Source organism: Macrobrachium rosenbergii, chromosome 55 (genome assembly GCF_040412425.1).
Source record: "Macrobrachium rosenbergii isolate ZJJX-2024 chromosome 55, ASM4041242v1, whole genome shotgun sequence".
Taxonomy (NCBI): Eukaryota; Metazoa; Arthropoda; class Malacostraca; order Decapoda; family Palaemonidae; genus Macrobrachium; species Macrobrachium rosenbergii.
The window spans coordinates 47,825,300-47,842,098 of NC_089795.1; the positions used below are offsets into that span (position 1 = coordinate 47,825,300).

At 36.9% G+C, this 16,799-nt stretch overlaps 1 long non-coding RNA gene across 2 annotated transcripts in view; it reads left to right on the forward strand.

Annotated features, from left to right (window-relative positions):
* LOC136835210 (uncharacterized) overlaps nucleotides 1-16,799 on the forward strand; it is a 429,151-nt gene that overhangs the window by 85,334 nt on the left and 327,018 nt on the right. For both annotated transcript variants that reach the window (XR_010852051.1, XR_010852048.1), the window contains exon 2: nucleotides 8,300-8,397. This is a non-coding gene — a long non-coding RNA (uncharacterized lncRNA). The remainder of the gene's footprint in view (nucleotides 1-8,299; nucleotides 8,398-16,799) is intronic.

Sequence of the window (16,799 nt, forward strand, 5' to 3'; positions counted from 1 at the left end):
AATGCCAAATGGAAAGTGCCATTAGTCATTTAATTTACTAAATCTCATAAATGAAATTTAGTCACTAGATGCCAAATCTGAAAAATTGCCATTTAGACACTAATTTTCCAGATCTCAAATGCTATTTAGTCACTGATATCACATAGAAAGCAGTCATTAGTTACAATATCCAGATCCAAAATGCTATTTAGTCACTAGATTGGTCCGAAAGTGCCATTTATCACCAATTTACTAAATCTCACAGATGAAATGAGCTACAGATGCCAAATTGAAAAGTGCCATTTAGCTGGTTAATGTACCAGATCTCAAAATGCAGAGTAGTCATTAAATGCCAAATATAAATAGTGCTTTAGTCACTAATTTAACAAATTCACAAAAATGCCTTTAGTCACTAAATGTCAGTTATGAAAAGTGCCATATAGTCCCTAATTTACCAGATCTCGAAAGTGCCATTTAGTCACAAAATGCCATGCATGAAAAGTGCCATTTAGTCATTAATTTGCCAAATCTCAAACGTGCCATTTACTAACTAAAAGCCACTTATCAAAAGTACCATTTAGTCACTAATTTACCAAATCTAAAAAATGCTATTTATTCACTAAATGCCAAATCTTACAATTTCCATTTAGTCACTAGTTTACAAAATCTCAAAGATGCCATTTATTCACTAAATGCCAAATATGAAAAGTGCCATTTAGACACTCATTTACCAAATCTCAAAAATCTCATGTAGTTAATGAATGACAAATCTGAAAAGTGCCATTTAGTCCCTAATTTATCTAATCTAAAATATGCCATTTATTCACTAAATGCCAAATAAGAAAAGTGCCATTTAGTCACTTTCCGAATTACTGGGGATTGATGCCTTCAGAGAGAGCTGGAATGCAGGTCATTATTTTCCACTTGTGCTTCAAGTCTTTCTTTTTTTCAACATTTCATCAATTCATCCATTTGGTGAAATGAAGAGGGTCATTAATGAAATTAGTGAACATTGTAGTTTGGTCTTCTGTGAGCATTTCCAAAGGTTGATATCAATTTTGATGCTTGTGACATTTTTTAGTGACAGCTACCATCTTCAGATGGACTTTGGAAGGTTGGGGAATACACCTCTCTCTCTTCTCTCTCTCTCTCTCTCTCTTCTCTATACCCAGTCTGCACAATGCCGATAATGTAAGTGAATCTTCTCCCATCTTATGTTTGCCTGTCTGTCTCAACTAGATTCACATACAATGCTGGTAATGGGAGGGAACATAACCTCTCTTCTCTCTCTTCTCTCTCTCTCTCTTCCTCCTCTTCTGATTTGAATCAGTGAACTATGGTGATAAAGTAGAATGCTACATGCATATAAAGGACTTATTAATGAGACAGTCACAACAAGGAAGCAGTAAAGACCTTGGTGTGATGTTGAATAGAATATGTTATGCAATGATCAAAATAGCAATTGGTTACAAAATGCACAAAAAATGGGACCGTTGTTCCGGCATTTCAAACAAGAAAAGCTGAACACATGATTATGCTTTATAAAACGTACGTACGTAGTCCTCTGGAATATTGCAATATAATATGGTACCTACACTACTAAAAGGATATTGTACAAATAGAGAGTGTACAAAAGGGGGTGGTTTACAGCTACAATAGAAGAGTTAAGACCTGATACTGGGAAAGACCATACCTTAAAATTTATATAAGTCTTTGGAAAGGAGAAGAGAACGCCACATGGTATCAAGTATGGAAACAGATAGAAGGAAATTACCGGAAACACTGCGGAGCTAAAATGCACAAAAGAGCAAGCAGAGGTAGATTAGTGCCAAAACTAGGCCAGGAAAATTAAGGAAAGCACACAGGACATTAATCCACCACGCACCAGCATCGATAATGCAGCGTCTATTCAATGCGCTACCAGCTCATCTGAGGAACATAACAGGAGTGAGCGTAGATGTGTTTAAGAATAAGCTCGACAAATATCTAAGATGCATCCCAGACCATCCAAGACTGGAAGATGCAAAATATACCGGAAGATGCGTTAGCAATTCTCTGGTAGATATCAAAGGTGCCTCACACTGAGGGACCTGGGGCAACCCGAACGAACTGTAAGGTCTGTAAGGTGAGGTCTCCAGTCTTTATACAATGCTGGACAATGGGAGTTGAATATCTCTCTCTCTCTCTCTCTCTCTCTCTCTCTCTCTCTCTCTCTCTCTCTCTCTCTCTGATCTTGTAGTAACCAGGAACACCTGAAAAAAACAATTGCTCTTTCGACTTACAACTCTGAGTTCCCGATACAAATTATCTGTGTCATTCTTTTGGGAGAACACCCAATTTATCTCTCCATTTCTTATCCGGCAAAAAAAAAAATCCTCCTTCCATCGTAAGAGATCTTATCCATTACTGTGTCTCTCGAATTTCTCTCTCGTCTCGGCCTCTCACCCAGCAATTTCTCTCTCCTCACAAAATATCTCACGCGAATTCCAGCTTCCCTGATTCTCATCTTGATCAGTGAGTAATGGACCTTTAAGGCAGCAATTTCCCGCTGTTGTTTTTTGTCAAGACAAAAAAGCAATGGACATGAAACTAAAATAAGCAATAGATCTCCTTTTTTATGAACAGCAGCGTTACGTAAAACGTCCGTCTCAGCCTGCGGACGTGATTTCTGTTTCCGTAACAGTTGTGGCTGACGCATATTTGTCTCCTAATTCATATTTTTTGTTACAGTCTCTCTCTCTCTCTCTCTCTCTCTCTCTCTCTCTCTCTCTCTCTCTCTCTCTCTCCTTATCTGTGGCAAAGTTAGTCCGTTTAATATCCTTACTCGAAATGAATATGGTAGCGTCATCTTCACATATCTGATTAAGAGATTAAAATTAATGATAATAAGATCCACCGTCGACTAATTTATTCAAACATTAACCAACCAATCTCATACTTCCTTCCCAGCCAACTTGAACCATACTGAACACCATGTTTTACCTGATCGTTTTCTTCATAGTTAACCAGCTTTGAAGGTTTTTTACATGAATACAGGCCTTCCTTATATTCAACTGTTATATTTCTGATTTTTTTTATTTAATCAACTGTTCCTGTTTCCTCTCTTCATACTGTATATGTTCCTCTTCCTTCGCTATATATTTTTATTTCATGATTTCCAGGTTCTAGCTTTGGAATTGACAGTTTGTTTCTAAATACATATACAAAGACACACATACATATAGTTATATTAATATGCACATTTTTCTCCCATTCTCCTTTGTCGTACCATTATTGACTGTATTTCCAAAAGGGCAAAGTCAGGATCCTTTTGTCATTCATTGTTTTTCCTTTACTGGGCCCAGGCAGTGTACCTCAAAGAGAGAGAGAGAGAGAGAGGAAGAAATTAGTTTTACTTGTTGAACTAATCAGAGATTGCAATAATGCTGTCATATTCACAGGAAAACGATCTCTTTGATATGTCGTTGGATGGGGGAATAATTCACTTATTTTGTGCCAAAGAGACAGTCGAGCAAAATGGGAAACAGTTTATTTTGTCAGTCAGAGAAGTATATCGATTAGTCCGGTATTGGTCAACTTTGTTAAAACCGTATATCTTCCTATTATACCTAGTTGTGATAGATGCCTGGAAATATATATGACTTTTTTGAATATCCATATCAAACTATTTGAAGGGGCAGGTAGATTTATTATCCCACTCGAACAAACCTACACTGCTACACCACTTCAGTACAACCAGCTGCGTTTTATTGAGCAGACAACCCCTCTCCCTACGACGAAAGGAACACACCCACGACACCTTGACTAACTACATAATCACACATAAGCTCAAGGATTAATTATCGCCAATTTCAGACAAACGTCCTTGAAGACGCTCCTTTCCTTTGCCTCCCAGTCATAATTGAAATGTATCTGTTCCTTTGGTAGAATTATAAAGAAATTATATCCCGTTCCTTGTTTACGTGATAGATTTCGTAATGGCCCCACCGCAGAATCAAAGTGATATCTTTCCGTGAAGCACATTCTCCCTCCACCAGAGGCTTTGATTCACCGTTTGAAGTTCCTAATTATAAAACCAATTCTTCATAGTGTATTTTGTTATAAAACCTGTCATACAGGCAGCTCCTACCATGACCCAAATGCCACTCTGCACTTGAATGCTAAGATTGTTGCATTGTTTCACTAATGCTTGGAATATAAGAAATCAGTTGAATTCAGTTCATTTATACAGCAAATGCAGAATCATAAGACTTCTAAGTTATTGTCAGGTATGTTTACCCTTTGCCATTTATTATAATAGACTTCTAACAGATTAAGTTAAAAGCAAATTTCCACTTTCTTCAAAGAGGTTCTGAAGATGGTTCTCAGAGAGAGTGTTCTGATCAAAGAAACTGATCCAGTGAAATTATGCTCCCCGTGAATTTGAATGAAACATCTAACTGAAATATGAGGTAGAAATACCGGAATGCAATGGAAATATGAGGTGAAATATCAAATAAAGTGGAAAGACATGTACATAAATGGAAATATTAAATGGAAATTGAAACATGAAATTAAAATATCAAATGGAATATCAAATAACAGTGAAATATTTAGTGCAAAATGAAACAAAAGAAATGGGAGACAATGGAAATGGAAACATGAATGAAAGCATCGAATGGAAATATCACATAAAAATCGAAGTGCATCAAAAAAATAAATAAAATATCATGTAATTATCGGAAACAGCTTGTGAAAATTAAAGTATCTAAAGAAATGTCAAATCACAATGGAAATATCAGAAAATAGTGGTGAAATGGAGTAAAAGAAAAAAGAAAAATTTGAATATCAAATGTAAACTAAATACCAATGGAAATATTAAATGACATTAAATATTAAAAGGAAACATCAAATGGAAATTGAACATGAAAAGACATATTAAATGAAAAATATCAGATCTAAATTGAAACATCTGAATACTGAAAGTAATTGATACATGAAAAGGAACTATCAAATAGGGAATGGAAATATCAAACTTAAAGTCGAAATATCAAAAGGCAAAATAAGAATGAAAAATCAAACCACACCAGGTTTCTTACAAATTCAAAAGCTATGTACTATGATTTTCTTAGATTATATTTAATTGTCTGTACATCATGGTCATTCACCTCATTCTACTTCTTCTCCCTCCTCCCCTGCCTCCTCCTTCACTTCTCACCTCCTCCCCTGCCTTCTCCCTCCCCCTCTTACCTCAGCATCCTCTTCACTTCCTTCCCGCCACTTCAGCCACCTTCCTGAAGTGCATGTCATAGGCACCAGTCCCTCCTTTACATCTGAGAGCAAACCAAAACGTTTTCTCTTGAAAAAGGTTTTTACGGGGAAGAAAGTTTTCTCTGAATCGTTCTGAAGAAAGACATTATAAAAAAAAAAACTTCACCTTTGGGAACGTCTGAATTAGAAAAATAATAAAAACGTTTTTGAGGACAATGAATGTTGTTTCTGGAAAATGCGTCTCCACACGAGCAATGCCTCTGAGGTAGACTTTTCATGTCAAGAAAAATTTTTCACGGCAAAAAAAAAAATTCAATGAAAAATGTCACAATATCTACACTAACGATAAAGAAAGATTCTGCAAAAGGAGAATATTGAAAAACCTATTGCCTACATGGTAGCTTAAATCCCAAACGCATTTTAGGCTTTCAGAATTTTGGTCCTCTTCAGTCATTGCTGATACCATGATCAGAGAAATGAATGGGGAAAAAGCCTTGTGAGCGAATGAAATCAAATCTTGATCATACAATAAATGGAAATCCACTCTTCCCTCGGTGAGATGTTTTAGCTATTTCGATCTATTCAAAATCTTGTTATAGGGCGAAGTTTTCAAAATTCCCATTAAATTCCTTCTTTTATATATGATTTAATCCAGATATTGTTTGAAACAGAACTCCCTTCTGAAATGTTTTGGCTGTTCACTGAAAATCTTGCCAGCGTGGACGTCACGAATATGTCAATAACCAATCTTTGGTAAAAATCACCAAAAAAATTTATATAACAGCCGTGTCCTGTCGATAAATAGGGAGGGTTGGGAGTTGTGAAGGCATACGTCCATCAAAACATCACTTTAATGAGAAACTCAAAATGAGCAAAGGAAGCTGATGGATTGGGAAGTGATTAAGACTTATTAAACTCAAAGACAACTGTTTGATTTCTCATTTGAAATCTTATTTCGGAGAGTTACACCTTCAAAACCTCTTTGCTTCAACCCCCTTCAGCGTTGAATGACCTCGTATGTCCGAACACTTAGCCTTTAGCTTAAATTTTTTATTCCAATTCCTTTTCGTTCAAAGTGCATTTCATAAATAACCGTTCATAACATATTAGTAATTTGGTAAGGATTACAGTACAGGTATTATTGTTTCTATATATCTTAAAGAGTTTTCATAATACAGATAAAATGCCTAAGAGATCTGTGTTACTTCAGTGTCACTGTCATGACTGCCGGCATTTCAAGGGTCAGAAATGAGCAACAAGATAAACTGAGGAAATATCCATCATATATGGCTGCGTATGAGTTAAGTGTACGGAACTCTGTCGAATAGTATCTGCTGTGAATGAAATCTTATGGGTTCTGAGATCACCTGTAAAGATTTTTTTCTATAATGGACATTAAACTACCTCGGTACACGCCATTAAGTGATTGAGAAAAGGTTATTTGGCGAGGCATGATAAATTAATAAAACAAAGAGAACGAACGTTAACAGGAAAATTATACATATTGGAAATGAAGTATATATATAAATACAAATTTTTTTTAAGATTTAAATCATCTCGTCCTCATAATCCCTCACGCGGTGCACTGCAGGCATTACTCAGGGTTCTTAGCAGCGTCCCTTCGGCCCTTTTCTGTCCTTTTACTGTACCTCCGTTCATATATTGTCTTTCTTCCCTCTTACTTTCCACTCTCTCCTAACAACGTTCCATAGTTCAATTGCGAGGTTTTCCTCCTGTTACACCTAAAAAACCTTTCTACTCTCATTTCCATTTCAGCATTGAATGACCTCATAGGTCCCAGTGCTTGGCCTTTGGCCTAAATCTTTTTTTCCAGTTCCATTCTCATAATCCTACCAAATAAGGACAAAGTCATCCTTTGCCAGTATTTACTCTGGAAACGAATTTCTTGAAAGCCTTCGCTTTTACGACAAAAATTCAATTATCATAAAATGCCATAATCCTTCTACGTATAAGACCCAAAACAATTTCCCCAGGATGACTTTCTCCTCGAACTCATTTACTTTGACCATATTTCAAGACTTACGATGTTTATTTCAGGGAAATATGTTTAGGTACCTGTAATCGCATGCAAACACTTAAGAATGAAGGCCCAGAAACCACTGAAAACTTAGATTTACAAAAGTGGAGGTCCTGATGGATTGAAGATGAAGGAAATGTTGCACAGAGAGAAAATGTACATTTTGTTTAAAATGTGAATTTAGTCCATTGATAAAAACATTTTAGAAGTTATGTTGAAATTTTATTTGATTTGGAAATCATGGTTTTAGTCCCAATAAAACGACTTATACATTAATATGTATCCAGTGCATTGAGCAGCTTTAAAATATGATGTAAGGCACAGAGAGCTGCAGAAGAAGTAATTGAAAGTAGAGCAAACATTTACCAAAGCTTTGGGAAACAAATATTAAATATGCAACTCTCATTCGACAGAATAACAGAACAATATCTGGAAGCGCTTTATTGTTCTGTCTTGTTAATAAAAAGGGACCTTAATCTTTCATAACTAAAAGTTAAGATCAGACAAGGGTTATTAATGATAATAATGTAAGATACCAATAATAAAGTAATAGCAGTCATTTTGGAATCTTTATATGATCAAATTGTTTTCCATGACGATTGTCGTCAAATCTTCGTCGTCATCTACCCACAGTTAATCATATGGTGGCGGATGAGGGGTCGGGGGATTGGTTGTTGGTTAAGGAGATGTTGGTCGGCCAGCTTGTGTTTTCACCAAACATTATCGAAACCCGTTTATCCGTTGTCGATATTTTAACTGTCGATTTATTTAAGGTCTGTGTTCAGTGTAATGAAATAATGATTTAATCATTTAATCAGCCATCAATAGTCAACAAAGAATCAACTCTGTTTGATGAATAACTATATAATTATGCAAACTAAACTGCTGTTTTCTTAACTCATTAAAATTGCATCTAGGTGAAAGGACATTAGATTACGGGTTTTTAACCGCAAAAGTCAGGTTATAGAATAATTTTCTGCATTGGTTTCAGGAAGAAGTATCTTAAAAAATAATTTTCTGCATTTGTTTCAGGAGGAATTCCTTTGTCGCCCAAGAGAAAGAAGACACTACGCACCCCCATCAACAACATGACGACTTCGGCGGTGTAATTTGGTCACAACCGGCTCCAGGTAAGCTGACAGCCATTCCGGAAGAATACTGGTCGTCACGAGAAGGTTGTATTTCTCTCACAATGGCACAATACTTTTTCTAAACATTTATGTTACTAGTCTCTTGGTATTTGACGTTGTTGTTCAAGAGACAGTCTTGGCTCGCAGTACGGAATGCGTCATTTAGTTTTACTTAGTCTGCCGAGTAGTCTGGTGGTTATTGCTCTTCCCTAGAGGGTAGTGCCATCAGTGCACCTCACGCGGTTCATTGTAGGCATTGCTTAAGGTTCTTGGCAGCCTCCCTTCGCCCCTAGTTGCAACCTCTTGCATTCATTGTGCTGTACCCACGTTTATATTCTCTTTCTTCCATTTTATTTTCCACCCTCTCTTAACAATTGTTTCATAGTGCAACTGCGATACTTTCCCCCCTGTTACACCTTTAAAACCTTCTTTACTCTCAGTTTCCCTTACAGCGCTGAATGACCTCATAGGTCCCAGTGCTTGGCCTTTAGCACAAATTTTATATTCCAGCGCTTGGCGGGTTTTTAGATTTTTGTACATTTTCTACGGTGTTTTGTATTTTTGTACATTTTCTACGGTTTTTATATTTTTGTACATTTTCTATTTCATCGTACGTTTTGTAATCAACCACAGATTAGAGAATATCAGATTACTGAAGCAGGGGTATGGGATGCCACGATTATAACGAATTAAGCGTAGCCTACTACCCAGTCACTCAGGAATATGCTATTAATAACGTAATTCAACAGAGTTTTAAAATTTCAGCGCAAGAGACCCGGACTGAAGATTTCATTCTTGAGATGGTTAAGTGGGAGGGGATTGATTGATTGCTTTTTAGTTACTAGGCATCGTAACAGTAACCAGAGTAGGACCAAAAGCTAAGAGAGGAATAGAATGATAAAGCAAAGAACAAAAGAAAATGAACCCGAAGGACAGAATTAGTCGCTGACACGCGATCGTTCAGACATTTCAGTTCTCCGAATGGAGAGGAAGTAAAATATTTAGCTTCTACTGTGGCTTCTACGACATAACCCCTGTTCTCGCTGGAGGCTCAGCAAATCAAACACGAGACGACGATCTCATTCCCGGAATGAAAAAAAAAAAAAAAAAAAAAAATCCGTAACTTGAAAGAAGAGAGAGAGAGAAGAGAGAGAGAGGAGCCAGCCTTTGAATCCCTGGAATACTTTTGAAAATTCCGGAATAGACATGATTGTAAGGTTTGCTATACTTAGCATCTTATTTATGCACGAGAATGAACATTCTGCACAACAGATTTTCCAAAATCATTTAATTTTCAAGCTCCGTTGATTTCTGCTCTAGAACTGAACATTGTTAATCGAAGTCTATCATTCAGCTGTGCGATTCTTAGGTATAAGTGTGAAAAATAGACAGCTATTCAGTTTCCAGCCACGCTGCATTCGGCGTGCAAAGAATTCAGTGAAATCCCTCCTGATCACAACAGATAAACAAATACAAAATGCGCCGGAGTTTCTTCGGCGCATTCGAGTTTTCTGTACAGCGTATAGAGCTGTGTAAGCAGCAGCCCATGAAACTTTCAGCCACGGCCCGGTGGTGGCCTGTCCTATAGCGTTGCCAGACGCACTATCAAGGCTAATTTTAACATTAAATAAAATGAAAACTACTGAAGATAGAGAGCTGCAATTTGGTATGTTGATGATTGAAGGGTGGATTATAAAACATATCAATCTGCAGCCCTCTAGCCTTTTTAAGGTCTGAGGGAAGACAGAAATAGTGCGGACGGGCATATCAATAGTTTTCTTTTGCAGAAAACTAAAAATAAGTTAATTTTTCTCTGAGACACCAGTCGTTTTAGCTTTGTATAAGATAACTATTTTCTGTCCACACTTATTGTGTCCGCCCTCAGATTTTAAAAACTACTGAGGCTAGAGGGCTGCAAACTGATATGTTTATCATATACCCTCCAGTCATCAAACATACCAAATTGCAACCCTCTAGCCTCAGTAGTTTTCATCTTATTTAAGGTTAAAGTTAGCCTTGATTGTGCATCTGGCAATGCTATAGGACAGGGTACCACCAGGCCGTGGCTGAAAGTTTCATGGGCTGCAGCTTACACAGCTTTATATGCTGAATAGAAAATTCGATTGCACCAAAAAATTGACTTTTTGTTTTTTATAGAAGAAAAGTATTGAGATGGCATTGTCTATCCGTCCGCACTTTTTCTGTCTGCCCTCAGATCTTAAAAAACTACTTAGGCTAGAGGGCTGCAAATTGATATGTTTATCATTTACCCTCCAATCATCAAACATACCAAATCACAGCCGTCTAGCCTCAGTAGTGGTCCTTTTATTTAAGGTTAAAATTATCCTTGATTATGCATCTGGCAATGCTATAGGACAGGCCACCACCGATCCTTGGCTGAAAGTTTCATGGGCTACAGCTTACACAGATTTATAGGCAGTAAAGAAAACTCGATTGCCCCGAAAAATTAATTTTTTTTATTTTTCTGTAAAAGAAAAGTATTGAGATGTCTTTGTCTGTCCGTCCGCACTTTTTCTGTCTGCCCTCAGATCTTAAAAACTACTGAGGCTAGAGGGTTGCAAACTGATATGTTTATCACCTACCCTCCAATCATCAAACATACCGAAGTGCAGCCCTCTAGCCTGAGTAGTTTTCATTTTATTCAAAGTTAAAGTTAGCAATGATTGTGAGTCTCGCAACGGTGTAGGACAGGCCACCACCGGGCCTTGGCTGAAAGTTTCGTGGGCTGCGGCTTACACAGGTTTATACGTTGTAACGAAAATTCGATTGCCCCCAAAAATCTATTTTTTTATTTTTCTGCAAAAGAAAACCATTGAGATGGCTTTGTCTATCCGTCCGCACTTTTTCTGTCTGCCCTCACATCTTAAAAACTACTAAGGCTAGAGGGCTGCAAATTAATATTTTTTATCATCTATCCTCTAATCATCAAACATACCAAATTGCAGCCCTCTAGCCTCAGTAGTTTTAATTTTATTTAAGGTTAAAGTTATCCTTGATTGTGCATCTGGCGATGCTTTAGGACAGGCCACCACTGGGCCGTGGCTGAAAGTTTTTTGGGCTATGGATTACACAGCTTTATACGCTGTGAAAAAAATCGATTGCGGTGAAAAATTGATTTTTTATTTTTCTGTGAAAGAAAACTGTTTAGCAACTATTGACATGGCTTTGTCTATCCGTCTGCCCTTTTTCTTTCTGCCCTCAGATCTTAAAAACTACTTAGACTAGAGGGCTGCAAACTGATATATTTATCATCTACCCTCCAATCATCAAACATACAAAATTGCAGCCCTCTAGCCTCAGTAGTTTTCATTTTATTCAAGGTTAAAGTTAGCCTTGATTGTGCCTCTGGCAACGCTTTAGGATAGGCCACCTCCCGGCCATGGCTGAAAGCTTCATGGGCCGCGGCTCATAAAAAAAACTCGATTGTACCGAAGAGACTTCGGCGCATTTTTTACTTGATTGTATGATTATTTCACAATCAACCATTAATTTAGTTGCATGCGGGAATTGTAACACTACTGAAACGACTCGCAAACACCATAAAATCCTCTTTTCTAAACGGTTAGTAGACTCTCTCTCTCTCTCTCTCTCTCTCTCTCTCTCTCTCTCTCTCTCTCATTTCAGAATATGGAATTCTCCGCTACATATGTATTTTCTGAAGCATTCAGTTTGCTTATCTCAAAAAATTAGTTGGATGTAACTGAAGAATCCATTAGTATATTGACCATATTAGACCAGAGCTATTTCTTGCTAGTCTCTCGCCATCTATTGCACTTAGCTTTTAATTTTACTCTTTCTCTTCCTCAGCCGTCTTTCCAGTCATTTTTTTCCTTGTGAGTAGCTAGATTTTTTAAACATTCAGCTAAAAATATCATGGAATATTTCAGGCAATCTCCTGTATATCCTAGATTTTATCAAACCAGGAACAAGAAAGGCGGTTGGACGGTTGGTACATTCCAGATTTTCTGATTTTCTGGGGAGGAAAATTATGTTCACAAACGAAAGTTGTATTGGGCCAAACGAGTACCTGCTGAGGTCATATGATTAGGAATTAGATAAACATAGGCAGTTAGGTAAATGGAAAATCCCAGAAGGAAATTAAACAGATGTCAATATATGAAAGGTAATTTTCGGGGTAATGTCATTAGTGCACTTTACGCGGTGCACGGTAGGCATTACTTAAGGTTCTTTGCATCGTCCCTTCGGCCCCTCGCGGCAACCCCTTTCATTTCTTTTACTATACCTACCATCATATTATTCTCTTCCATCTCACTTTCCACCCTCTCCTATCAATTGTTTGATAGTGCAACTGAGAGGTTTTCCTCCTGTTACACTTTTAAAACCTTTTTACTCTCAGTTTCCCGTTTCAGCGCTGAATGACCTCATATGTCCCAGCGCTTGGCCTTTGGCCTAAATTATATATTCCATTCCATTTCATAACCTGTAGAGGCAGCGATTACAAAGGATATGTAACGTTCATACACCCAGAAGTAATGTTTGAGGCCGTAACATTAGCTGAGATTTTTCTTTAACAATGGCAGTTTTATGACCGGGCATTTTCCATCCTGCGCCTCCAATAACACTTTTATCTTCATTGTTGGAGCTCTTCACAGCTGCGACGTGCTCGAGTTTTCAGGAGATTCTGGGAAAGTGTCCAAGTCCCTTTCAAGAATAGGGTTGGCGAAGTTAGGGAACTGACCTTTGCGAGAAGTTGATAGTTAGTAGCATGAATGATAATAATAATATGTGTTTACTTGTGTACACATATTTTGGATGAACATATATATGTATATATACATATCTATCTATCTGTCTATCTATCTATCTATATATTATGTACTCGTATGTTTGTATGTATATTTGTAAGTGTGTGTGTGTGTGTGTATTGTGTGTAATTTATACAAGTCATCAGAAATACCTGAGTGTCGACACACAGTCCAGCTACTCGATGAACTTTCCAGTAATAATAATTGTTTACACACAAGAATACACATACACTCGTGGATGAGTGTATATAAATGTACATAAGTATTATGAATGTGTGTGTGTGTGTGTATTTATACAAAAGTTACAACAAATATTTGACAGCGTTGGCACCGAGTCTCGCTATTGGATGAACCTACTAGTTTCCGAAACGTGTAAAACTCAGCGCAAAGGGTCAGTTAATATTTTCAGTTTGCAACCAACGAAAAATAAAATACGAAAGTAGAAAAAATTAGAGTAAAAACTATTTTGACTCAAACTTTGGAATAACATTCCCAAAAGGCGAATCGCGTTTCACGACCAATGCAGGAGAAAAATTTTATCGCCCAAAAAAGAGGCTTTAGGAAAAGCTATTTTATTTATATTTCACTGAAAATTTGTAAAGAACGCGAGAGATGGAATGGATGTCGAGAGCCTTCGACTGACAGACAGACAGGCGGACAAGGAGACGCTCCGGTACAGAATGATATATCATTTGAAGCAAAATCGTGGGAATTTGAGCCCTCATAAAATAAGCCTGCATAACTTTAATTCACCGAATAAAAACGGCCAATTTCTGTCTGTGGAATTCAGCAACAGTTAACGAGAGAAATTATTGTCTATCATTAAAAGAAAAAGGAACACGCCCCAAAGAGAATAACAGCCAATTGGGCCTCCCAGTTATGAAATCAATTTTGCTACTGTTATATGTAATGTATGTCTCCTTTTAAGTTAAATATTATCCACTCTCTCCCTCTCTCTCTCTCTCCTGTGGACTACTCACTACTCACGCATATATATATATATATATATATATATATATATATATATATATATATATATATATATATATATATATATATATATATATATATATATATATATGTGTGTGTGTGTGTGTGTGTGTGTGTGTGTGTATCAGCTGTATATGTGGACGTTTACTGCATATCACAAAGAAATGAAAAGGAGCCAATCAAAATGGTAAAGGTTTAAAAATAAACAAAAACAGCAAGCAGAAATTTCTCTTTCTCCCATGCTTACTAACAACCATTAAAGTGGTCCCTCCCGTCGGAAGCCTTTGACGGGCGCGTGCTTCCCAAGGGGGTCGACCTCGAAAAGATTTAGTATTTACAGCACAAACATTAGGGAGGTCGACCTTCCTGAGTAAAGGACTTTACATTTACAGATCGTGAAGTGTGACGTTGGTTTCATAGAAAAAAGAAATGTGTCGCCAAAAATGGTTTGAATTCTTTAATACGTAAATTTTGCTTTTATTAGTAATTCTTTTGCTTAAGAGATTCCTAATATTATATCATCCAAGGCTGCGTTCACAAAGAATTCATGTAATTAATATTGTTACTAAGGTCTTACCTTAAGCTGCAGTTATACAACGGGTTATGTAAACCCTAGATAAAACAAAATACTCATCCCACTTTAAGGAAATAACCTTTTTTCTTGGTCGATTTTAAGGAATATTCTTTTCTTAGTAAATTTCAAGGGAATACCCTCTTTTCATAGTAAATATTAGAGGAATACTCTCTTTTCATGGAAATTTTAAGGGAATACTCTCTTTTCTTGGTAAATTTTAAGGGGATACTCTCTTTCCATACTGAATTTTAAGATAAATCTCTTTTCTTAGTATATTTGAAGAGAATACCCTCTTTTCTTGGTAAATTTTAAAGAAATACGTTCTTTTCACCTCATTTCATAGTAAAATTATTTTCTGAAAAGGATACCCATGAAGTTAAAAGACTTACACATGATATCTCTGGATGGCTTATGCACGGAATAAAAAAAATCCTGGCAATTGCAAGGTTTTCTATACAATCCTGCAGTGTGCAATGGTTTTATTTCCCATCCCACTATTGCTGGTGACCTCTCAACTGCGATGCCAGTTAGTTTCGATACATCAATTCGTATATCTGACAAAGCTATCAATAAAGCTTGAAAAATATCTGTCCCAATAATTTTGTTCTTCATCCGAGTGAAATAAATAAATTCTTCAATAACAGACGTCGATAGACAGAGATAGAGTCGGGGTAAAGGCTGACCGGTTTGGTGTTAGAAACTAACTGCAACGTGCGTGTGTGTGTGTGTGTGAGAGAGAGAGAGAGAGAGAGAGCAGAGGGGGGCAAAGATTAATCGTAATTTTGTATGAATTCAACAGTCCAGAGTTTTTTTAAAATTTAACGAGAGAGAGAGAGAGAGAGAGAGAGAGAGAGAGAGAGAGAGAGAGAGAGAGAGAGAGAGAGAGAGAGAGAGCGCTATGATTAATCGTAATTTTGTATGAATTTAATGGCCCAGATTTTTTTTTTTATAAAATTTAAGAACGAGAGAGAGAGAGAGAGAGAGAGAGAGAGAGAGAGAGAGAGAGAGAGAGAGAGAGAGAGAGAGAGTATATTCCTTTCTTCCCTCCGTTCATGTTCTGTTTGTAAAAAAAAGCAGGGATGCCTTCAAGGTGAGGCTTACCTCTTTGAGGTTCTAAAGTATTTAACCATATGATTTTGACGTGGCTATAATCACTTGTTTTTTAATGTGTTTGTGTCTGTCTTTATAACGTTTTTGTTATTTAGTGTATTTACTTCCATACGTACTTCATGTAATTAACATATGATAGATCTAAGTATACCTTGATTCGTAATATATATGAATAGGGATTTGTATTTCCCTCTTTAGATTACAAAAAAAAAACACGTAGTCAATACTATTGTAATGAGAGTAGACTTAAAACCTCTTGAATACTAAATGCTCCAGTTATCCAGATAAAAAAAAGTAAAGATACTGATAGGAATTTTACATCCTCTATGTAAATAACGTTCTCATAATTCCGAGTTTCTTCTTCTGGCGTGTAATGCCATCCTTTTCTAACTTATCTTAATGAGCTTTCGCATTTGCAACTCCGCTTGTCTCCTCCTTCTCGTTCTACTCTGTTCGTCATTGCAACATTTTTTCCCGCTATCCTGTCTGCTCGCACTGAAGCAGTGTCTTCCTTCCTGCATTGCTTTCATGCGACTCTTATCAGGTCTCATTCCTCATCAGATTCATGAAGGAAATAGTCCCAGTTTAAAACTGATTCTAGTCCATGAAACAAGCAGTAATCTGACTTTCCTTCCATAAGAGAGAGAGAGAGAGAGAGAGAGAGAGAGAGAGAGAGAGAGAGAGAGAGAGAGAGGGGAGATTAGAATGTTCCACTAATTGGAAGATACTAAATATTAATGGAAAGCGGTTCCAATAACGCACGGCGTTTAATCGGCTTAGATCGATCTCGCAAATGTTTTTTAAAAGCCTCCATTTTCCGTTTTTCTGTATTTTGGCAATTAAAGCTGCGTGAAGATGCCGAACTCGACACTAAACATTAAATTCAGTGATTGACGACAGTGTGAAAAAATGATAATTAATTATCATAGGTGACACTGATG